Source organism: Coffea arabica, chromosome 11e (genome assembly GCF_036785885.1).
Source record: "Coffea arabica cultivar ET-39 chromosome 11e, Coffea Arabica ET-39 HiFi, whole genome shotgun sequence".
Classification (NCBI taxonomy): domain Eukaryota; kingdom Viridiplantae; phylum Streptophyta; class Magnoliopsida; order Gentianales; family Rubiaceae; genus Coffea; species Coffea arabica.
Window position 1 is genome coordinate 52,622,272 of NC_092331.1, and position 10,280 is coordinate 52,632,551.

The 10,280-nt window shown below is 46.2% G+C and overlaps 1 non-coding gene across 1 annotated transcript; it reads left to right on the forward strand.

The window, feature by feature from the left end:
• The first annotated feature begins 8,580 nt into the window (after positions 1-8,580).
• On the forward strand, positions 8,581-8,687 carry LOC113719755 (small nucleolar RNA R71). Its single transcript, XR_003455011.2, has one exon. It is a non-coding gene; the product is annotated as a small nucleolar RNA R71 (small nucleolar RNA).
• Positions 8,688-10,280: the final 1,593 nt, after the last annotated feature.

Consider the following 10,280-nt stretch of genomic DNA (forward strand, 5'->3'; position numbering starts at 1 on the left):
ATAGTGCTTTACTGGAGGAAGTTCACTAGCTAGGCAGTTCCCATTTGCTGTACCCACTGTACAAGTGCCCAAATTTTTTTTTTTTTTTGGAACTGCTCGCAAGGCGTGGGCACGCCTTGTAACCCTTAGTCCACTGGTCACGAGGGCTTCTTCAGTTTTTTTTTTTTTTTTTTTTAAAGTTCCGCAAGGCGTGGGCACGCCCTGTAAGTCAAAGTCCACTGGTCAGTGGCCCTCTTCCAATCTCTCATTCTTTATACAAGGCTAACATCATATGGCACCTAATCTAAAACCACTTGCAACCCCCAAATTTGTTTGTTTTCGCACAAATGATGGAATTCAGGCATCCCTTGACAACACAGGGGTAAACAGGAAAGTTTAAAGAGGTCTTGGGTTAACAAATACGGGTAACAACCAGAAACGAAGGACAAAAGCTCAAATTGGTTTACTATTGGGAGATAAGGTAATGGCTTGATTCTTTTAGATAGCTAAAGAGGGTTAAACCTTAAATGCCCTTATCATTTCAAATGCCTCCAATTCACAAAAAATGTGGCCTCGACATGCATAAACCAGCAAGTTCTAGAATGCCAATACCATGAGTGATACCCACTCAATCAAACAAAATGGAGCAAACAAGAATAATATGCTCAAGCAAGGCTCAAAAGCTCCCCAAAGGTTACAAGAATGGGTCAATTCCAGCATATTCATCATTCAACAACATTGCCAAGGGAAACAAAATGCATAGCTAGCATACTTAACCACATAACCACTTACGTTGATTGTGTCATTCATCACAGCACACACTCCAACATTGACAAGCATAGACATAATTAACCACTTTCAAAAAAAATTTTTTTTTTTTTCAACGAAGCAAAAAGCACAGAACTGATGAGACAAAGCTAAAAGGACTAGTGAAAGCCAATCCCCCCACACCTAAGACCGACATTGTCCCCAATGTAGGAAAAATAAATGAAGTATTAGGAGAACTGAGAGGAACTTCCCTGATCACCGGGGAGTGAAAACGAGTCACTAAGGTGGAGGGGGATGAGGCGGCGTGAATCCAATGTGAGCGTAGAAGGCCGCCTGATTTTCTGCCTGAATGCGGGCGAAGACCTGGAGCGCCATAAGACGGCCATCTATCTGTGAAAGCTGGGTGTTGAGCTCATGAACACCCTCCTGGAGGTCCGGGTAGCGGGGGTCTCTAGCAGGGGGAGGGCGCGAGGAGGACGGTCCCGCCTGATCCGGATGCGGTGGCAAGTCAGTGGAGGGTGCAGTGGCGGGCATCCGAGGCTGTGGGCCGTCTTCACCAGGGAGCGTAAATTGGTAGACATCGCCCACCTTTCGAATGACACCCATTTGCTCTAAACTGCGCAAATCCAGTGGCTCAATCTCTCGAGCTAAGGCGAAGTTGTGCTCCTTGTCAAGGTCTAGCACTCCCAATCGGATGGCCAAGTGGGTAATGAGCGAGCCTAGGATAATCGGTTTATTTTGCTTATGAATGACTGACTCCATTTGAGTGGCTATCCAACACCCAAAGTTAACCTTAACATTGTTGCGCATGCACCAAAGGAAGTAGAATTCTGCTTTGGTAAGGGTGCCGGAGGAATCCTTTCGTCCCGAGAAATTGTAAGCCAAGAACCTGTGGATGACCTTTAAGACCGGATCCTTCAGTTCAGAGGCCTTGGACTGACTCGGATTATAAACTAGCCGATCCGTAGACCACTCCCTCCAGATGTCAATATATTCAGTTCTGAACGGTCTGGTGTAGTCAATAGCACTATTAATATAATCTCCGGAGGCAATGGTGTCCTCACTGACAAACCCCAAAGTCAGATTAAACTCATTTATTGAGAAATCATAATCTTTGCCTTTTAATCTAAACCGAATAATCTCCGGCTCATCCAAAGTGATGTATTCATTCCTGATAAACTGAAAAGAGCAGTAAAATTCACAACAAAGCTCCTCAAACGTGGGGCAGTTAATGCTCAAATACTGTTCCCAACCTATCGCTGAGAACAATTGCTCAACCTCCCGAGCAATTCGCAGGTGGTCCAGGGTTGGGGCATGGAAGCACTTACAAGGGGCAACAGGTCGATTCACCAAAATGTTAAACCGGTCCTGTTGGGCCCTTGTAAGATTAGTTATCGGTTCCCCCCACTCTCCAGGAGACATGGTGCTCTTATTCAGGCCCAAACGGGACCGAATGGTGGGTTGTACCGGCGCTCGTCTCTTCCGAGGCTGGGACCCTGACGGCCCAGCAGTAGTTGCCTTCTTAGGGGGCATTTAGGGACCACAGGAATAATGAATGAGCTCAAAGACAGCCAACCAACCACCAAAAGCAGATATGGGACCACAGTCAACAGAAATTATCGAATATTCCAGCAGCTTAGCCACAAAAGGGACACAATTACCCCACCAACCGACAACCAGACCACAAACACCAATCAATTCCCCACTGTTGGCAATTAGCCGACAACAATTAAGAAGACCGAGCCAACTCCCCTCAAATCAAGATATTAGTCAATAAAAAACAGCACTCAGAGGGCTACCAACCACGTGTTCCAAATAACAAATTCACTAAAGCCCACAGATATCTCAAGTATATATTCACAGGGAAGCAGATATAAGGTGTTTCTCTTCAGATAATCAACCCACTGGTCCCCTGACAATACCAACAAATAAAGCAACCCAAAAGGAGGCAAAAATTGGCAATTAAAACTCCCAATCGAAGCCACCAGCTTAACAAGAAAAGTAGGGGTACCACTTTTTATTCCCTTTGTCTTCGCTGAAGAAGAAATTGGCGGGGAAGGAAAACTGAGGCTGGGCGTGCGCGCAGAGGCAGGCGTGCGAGCTGAAGTTGCGCAGGTGGCAAAGCTGCGCCGTGCGCAGGCGCGCGCGCGCGCGGACGCTGGATCTGAGGCGCGCGGCTGCGAGGAGGGCCGCTCGCGGCAAAGGCGCAGGCAGGATCTCGTAGGCAGAGCAGGTCGTGCGAGCTAGCGTGCGAGAGGGCAGAGGGAAAAAAAAAAAACTGCGCGCAGGTGGGCAGCGCAGGCGCGCTGATGGGTAGGCGCGCGCGCAGGTGGCAGCGCTGGCGCGCTGAGGCAGGCGCGCGCTGTCTGCTGCTGGTGCTGTGGGTGCGCTCGGTCGTGAGGATCTGCGCGCGCTGCTAGATGGCGCGCGCTGGTGGCACCTCAACGCTGGGCGCGGCTGTGCAGGCCGCGCTCTGGGGCAGTTGGGGGCTGGGTCTTGGAGGCGCGCGGCTGCCCGATCTGGGTGTTGGCTGCGGCGGACGGCGGACGGCGATGGGCGCTGGGCGATGGCAAGAGGCGGCGGTGGGCTTTACCAGCAAGAAGAAAGGTAAATCAGGATTTCAGAGAAATTGGAAAATTGATTGCCCAAGTCACGGACAGGGACAAGACCAGAAAAGGTAAGGAAGAATAGGGTCCTGGTCAAAGCCCCCCCCTTTTTTTTTTGACTTTCGCTATCGAAGTGGTTGGAAGGCGTGGGCACGCCTTGGAGGACATGGTCCTCTGACCAGAGCGTCTAAATGATTTCCAAACGAATTTCCATCAAGGCGTGGGCACGCCTTGAAACCTCTACTCCTCTATCCAACACCACAAAAACAGTCAAAACATTAAGATAAAACTGAAAAATCGCAGAGTAAGTAAGAATGATCACAACTAATATTGTAGTCCTTGGGTTGCCTCCCAATCAGCGCCTTTCTTTAACGTCTTTGGCTAGACATGGCCTTCAATTGTTTAAATCTCTCCTCTTGGATCATCAAGGAATAAAACCTCCATTTGCTCATTATTAAACCCTTCGTAATAAGGTTTTAGACGGTGACCATTGACTACGAATCTCTTCTCCGTCTTAAGACTTTGTATTTCCACTGCACCATAATGAGAAATATTAGTAACAATAAATGGACCAATCCAACGGGAGCGCAACTTACCAGGAAAAAGCTTAAGTCTTGAATGATAAAGTAAGACTTTTTGCCCTACGACAAACGACTTTCTCGAAACTTGTTGATCATGGAAAACTTTGCTTTTCTCCTTATAAATTGCGGAATTCTCATAGGCTTCATTCCTTAGCTCTTCCAACTCTTGTAATTGGAGCTTTCTGTGTCCTCCAGCCTCCATGAGATCCATATTACACCGCTTAAGTGCCCAGAATGCTTTGTGTTCATATTCCACCGGGAGGTGGCAAGGCTTACCAAAAACTAACCTGTATGGGGACATCCCAATCGGCGTCTTATACGCAGTGCGGTAGGCCCAGAGAGCATCTTCCAATTTCACACTCCAATCCTTTCGATCAGGCCTCACCATCTTCTCCAGGATCGACTTAACTTCCCTGTTTGATACTTCGGCTTGACCATTCGTTTGGGGATGGTAGGGAGTGGAAACTTTGTGGAGCACACCATACTTACGAAACAAAGCAGTGATCGTCTTATTACAGAAATGGGTGCCCCTGTCACTCACTATAGCTCTTGGCATTCCAAAACGGACGAAAATGTTAGATCTTATAAAATCTGCAACCACTCTAGAATCATTAGTCCGGGTGGCTTTTGCCTCCACCCATTTGGAAACATAGTCAACAGCAAGTATAATGTACAAGAAACCAAAGGACGAGGGGAAGGGGCCCATGAAATCTATACCCCAGACATCAAAAATCTCAACAAATAATATGGGGGTTTGACTCATTTGGTCTCTTCGAGAAATATTCCCCACCCTTTGACACTTATCACAAGATTTGCAAAACAGATATGCATCCTTAAACAGAGTAGGCCAATAAAAACCACTTTCTAACACTTTACGAGCCGTCCGCTTTGGACCAAAATGCCCACCACATGCAAACGAATGACAGAAAGCCAAAATAGAGTGAAACTCACCTGCACTTACACACCTTCTTATCACCTGGTCTGAACATTGCCTCCATAGGTATGGGTCATCCCAAAGGTAATGTTTGGCATCACTCTTTAGCTTATCCCTTCTAGCTTTTGCCCAACCTGTAGGTAATTGATTCGCTACCAAGAAATTTACAATATCGGCATACCATGGTGCCGACGAATCAATGGCCAGAGGTTGCTCCTCAGGGAATGACTCCCTCAAAGGTAGATCTTCTTGATTCGTGAGCAACCGGCTCAAATGGTCAGCCACCAAATTCTCGGCTCCACTCTTATCCTTAATCTCTAAGTCGAACTCCTGCAGGAGCAGGATCCATCTAATGAGCCGCGGTTTGGCATCCTTTTTCGCCAACAGGTACCTCAAGGCTGCATGGTCAGAGAAAACAATTACTTTTGCACCCAATAAATATGACCTAAATTTCTCTAGTGCAAAAACAACAGCTAGTAATTCCTTCTCCGTCGTGGAGTAATTAAGTTGGGCTCCACTTAAGGCTCTCGATGCGTAGTAGATCGCGTGTGGCGCTCTTCCCATTCTTTGTCCCAACACGGCCCCCACGGCATAGTCACTTGCGTCGCACATAATTTCAAACGGAAGGCTCCAATCTGGGGGTTGAATGACAGGCGGCGATGTCAGTGACTCCTTCAATTTATCAAACGCCACCTTACATTCACTTGTGAAATCAAACGGCACGTCTTTCTGCAGCAGTTTGAACAGGGGTGCTCCGATCTTCGAAAAGTCTTTGATAAATCTCCTGTAAAAACCTGCATGGCCCAAAAACGAACGCACTTCCCGGACACATACGGGGTAAGGTAGAGCAGAAATAAGGTCAATTTTTGCTTTATCTACCTCTATGCCCTTAGCCGACACAACGTGTCCTAAGACAATGCCATGATCTACCATAAAGTGACACTTTTCCCAATTAAGTACCAAATTCGTCTCTATGCACCTTTTCAGAATTAAAGCCAGATTTTCCAAGCATTCATCAAAACTGTCCCCATACACACTGAAATCATCCATGAATACCTCAATTATTTTCTCTACATACTCGGAGAAAATACTTACCATGCACCTTTGAAAGGTCGCTGGAGCGTTGCAGAGTCCGAAAGGCATCCGGCGGTAGGCGAACGTGCCAAATGGGCATGTGAAGGTAGTCTTCTCCTGATCTTCTGGTGCGATCGCGATCTAGAAGTAACCTGAGAAGCCATCCAAGAAACAATAGTAAACACGACCTGCCAATCGTTCTACCATCTGATCAATAAAGGGGATGGGGAAATGGTCCTTTTTAGTCACGGCGTTTAGCTTCCTGTAGTCGATGCACTGACGCCAGCCAGTAGCTTTCCTGACCGGGACCATATCACCCTCCTGGTTCTCCTCCACGGTCACTCCCGCCTTTTTCGGGACTACCTGGACAGGACTCACCCATGGGCTATCCGAGATAGCAAAAATGATCCCCACCTCTAGAAGCTTGAGTATCTCCTTTTTCACAACTTCCATCATCAGGGGGTTCAACCTCCTTTGAGCCTGTCTTACTGGCTTCGCATCTTCCTCGAGCCGAATTCGGTGCATACATAAGGATGGACTTATTCCTTTGATATCTGCTATACTCCACCCAATTGCCTCCTTATGCTCCCTCAGGACCCGCACTAGTTTGTCTTCTTGACTTGGAGACAGGTGCGCAGAGATGATTACCGGCAGTGTCTCCCGGTCTCCTAGGAATGCGTACTTAAGATGCTTTGGCAGAGGCTTTAATTCTAAATCTGGTGCCTGCACAACTGAAGGAAGCAGTTTCGTTTGAGCCTCTGGCACGAAAAGAGAAGTAAGCTCATACCTTGGGGATACGGGTGGAAGCGAGTGTAAGGCTTCCACAGCATGGAGCAAATCTTCCCTTAGGTCCACATCAGGAGTTACACCCAACTCCAGATGCTTGGCTAGAGCCACTTCCAAAGCGTCTTCGCCATCTAATTCGAAAATTTCCTGCACAAAAGGCTCAATAACACTCAAAGCAAAGACCGAGTTAGATTCTTTTGGGTACTTCATCGCCTCAAAAATATTGAAATTCACAGTTTCACCATCAAATTCCATTGACAAAGTACCCTCATTCACATCTATCTTAGTCCTGGCAGTGCTAAGAAATGGTCTACCTAACAAGATAGGTGATGGGCTTAATGATTTCTCATCTCCCATGTCCAAGATATAAAAATCTGCAGGAAAAACCAATTCATTTACCTGAACCAAAACATCCTCAACTAGCCCCTCTGGATATGCATTTGTGCGGTCAGCTAGTTGGATTATGATGGCCGTTTCTTTAAGTGGCCCAAGATTTAGAGAAGCAAAAATAGTCTTTGGCATCACATTGATTGACGCCCCTAAATCTAACATTGCTTTCCTAATCGGTGTATTCCCTATCTTACAGGGGATCGTGAACATACCTGGATCTCCACACTTGGGTGGGAGTTTTCTTTGGAGCATTGCTGACACATTCTCTCCCACCGCTACTCTCTCGTCCCCTATCAGTTTCCTCTTATGGGTGCACAGATCTTTGAGAAATTTAGCATATTTCGGTATCTGCTTGATTGCATCCAGTAAAGGGATGTTAATCTCCACTTTTCGGAACACCTCCAAAAGCTCTTTTTCCTTCTCTACATTTTTTGTCTTCTCCAGCCTACAAGGAAAAGGAGGTAAGTTAGATTTAATAGTGGGCGGAGAAGTGAAGGTTACCTCAGGATCCTTGCGAATACGCCCTTCCTCTTCAATTTCCTTCTCTATCTCCTCCTCACTCTTGCTTTTTGAATTTCCCTCTTTCGGCCCTTCCAGTGTCTTGCCACTCCTCAGGGTCATGGCACTCACATTCCTGGGGTTTACTTCGGATTGTGAAGGTAACTTTCCATAAGCGTGGGACTCCAAGCGATTTATAGCAGTTGCCATCTGGCTTATTCGAGCCTCCATATCCTTCATGCCTGATTTTGTGTCCTGCTGGAACTGATTGGTGCTCATGGTTAAAGCTCTAGTTTCTTGCTGGAGTTGAGCCATATTTGTGGTCAATGACCTGGTCTCCTGCTGGAACTGTCTAGTCTCTTGCTGGATCTGGGCAGTAGTCGTAGCCAGACTCTTTACAATATCCTCCAAGGAACTCCCTGTGTTGGAGGATGATGGTTGTGATTTCGGTTGCCATGGTTGCTGAAATCCTGGTGGACGATTCGGAAATGAATTTTGTTGCCTGTTCCCATAGCTGAAATTTGGATGATCTCTCCAACCCGGATTGTACGTGTTGGAGTATGGATCATACTGCCTACGAGGCGCGGGCACGCCTCCAGCCATGTTCACCTGCTCTGCCCCGTCCTCTTGCAAAATGGGGCACGAGTCTGTGCAATGGTCCATGCTAGTGCAGATTCCACACACCTTTGCTCGCGGTGTTTCTCTCATGGCTAATTGCCTAACAACAGACGTCAATTCTGACATTTGCTGCTGTAGGGATGAAATCTCTACCTCGTTGACTTTACGGGGAGGGTTGCTCTCACGGAAACCAAATTGCTGGGAGTTCTCTGCCATGGCTTCGATGAGCTCCCACGCTTCCCTCGGTGTCTTGTTTGCCAGTGCTCCCCCACTTGCAGCGTCAATGATACTTCTATCGGTTGGTTGGAGCCCTTCGTAGAAGTATTGGATTAACAATTGTTCACTAATTTGATGCTGCGGGCATCTAGTGTACAACTTGTTAAACCTGTCCCAGTATTCATACAAGGACTCACCGGGATATTGTTTAATGCCGCAGATCTCCTTCCTCAAACTCGCAGCCCGGGATGCAGGGAAGAATTTTTCTAAGAATTTCTTTTTCAGCTGCACCCATGTGGTAATACTACCTGCTGGTAGGTAGTACAGCCAATCTTTAGCTGCATCTTTGAGAGAAAACGGGAAGGCTCTAAGTCTTATCTGCTCCTCTGTGACCCCGGGAGGTTTCATGCTAGAGCAAACTACCTCGAATTTCTTGACGTGCTTGTGGGGTTCTTCACCAGAGAGGCCATGGAAAGAAGGTAGGAGGTGAATCAATCCCGACTTCAGTTCGAAAGCAGTGTTCTCAGCCAAAGTGGGGAATTTGATGCATAAGGGCTGGTGAGTCAGCTCCGGGGCAGCCAGCTCCCTCAAGGTTTGGTTGTTGGCCATGCTTACTTCGTCTTCCGCTGACTCGTTTGCAGCAAATAAGTGCCCTTGTTTTCGTCTCTTGGTCTCTTGCCTCCGCTTACGCGCTGCCTTCTCAACTTCCGCGTCGTATACTAATTCACCTGTGCGAGAAGAACGGGGCATAAACTAGCAAAAATACCAAGAAGAACAGAATAAAATAAAAATAAAAATAAAAATTGAATTTGAAAAGAAACAAATAATCCAAATGCCAACTCCCCGGCAACGGCGCGAAAAATTGACAGGTGCCGAACCTGTGCAATAATAATTATTAAAAAGTCCTAATTACCACCTCAATTAAATAATTATAAAACGAATCCAAGTACTGGAGCAGGGACCCTAGGTGTGCAATGGGTTACTTGATTCACCATGTTCCCGAAGAGTTTGCTTGATCCGATATACCGGATTCGTCTATAAGAATACTAATTTTGCGTACAATGGCAAGTAGGGTCGATTCCGCAGGGAGCAGGTAGGAAATTATTTCTTTCCAAATCAGCAGAGCAAAATTGGGGGATTTTCAATGGGAGAGGAATAAATAAAATAAAAGTAAAATAAAAACAAAGCGAACTAAATTCAAAACCAACTCACAAAGCACAAGTCACTAAAAAAAAATAGCAATTAATACGATTCCACCCAAAGGATCAACTGCTCAGGCACTGTCCAATTAAATGATCATCGATGCAAAGATATTTCACCCATTCATCACTAGACTGGTTATAGTTATCAATAAGCTCTGACAACCAGTTCTTCCTTACCTATTCGACAGTCAAGGTACGACCATTGACTGCTTCCCTAACCAGATAACAACCCTAGGTACGACCATAGGAATTTAATTACCCAATTGCATTAAAGCTAGAAGAACCCAACCCTAACCAATAAACACGCTAAGAGGGTTTATTTAAATTAGATCTTGCGTTTCCCCAACATAAAACCAATTATGGTGGTTGCCACGAGGTGTCAATTAAATGAACAATTACGGATTCTATTTAATTAACGTGGCAGTAGGCTATTAAATTAAATCAAATACCCGGCCGTTGATATTCAATTAATAAAATACCCATGAACAATTAATTCAGGAAACGCACAAATAATGACGAATTGGAAGAAATAATGAAAGCTTGATTAGATCTCACAGGTTTTATGGACCGCGCCCTCGCGTCACCCTTTGGGTAGAGGAGGAAATTAGCCGCTCCTCATCGTTTCAAT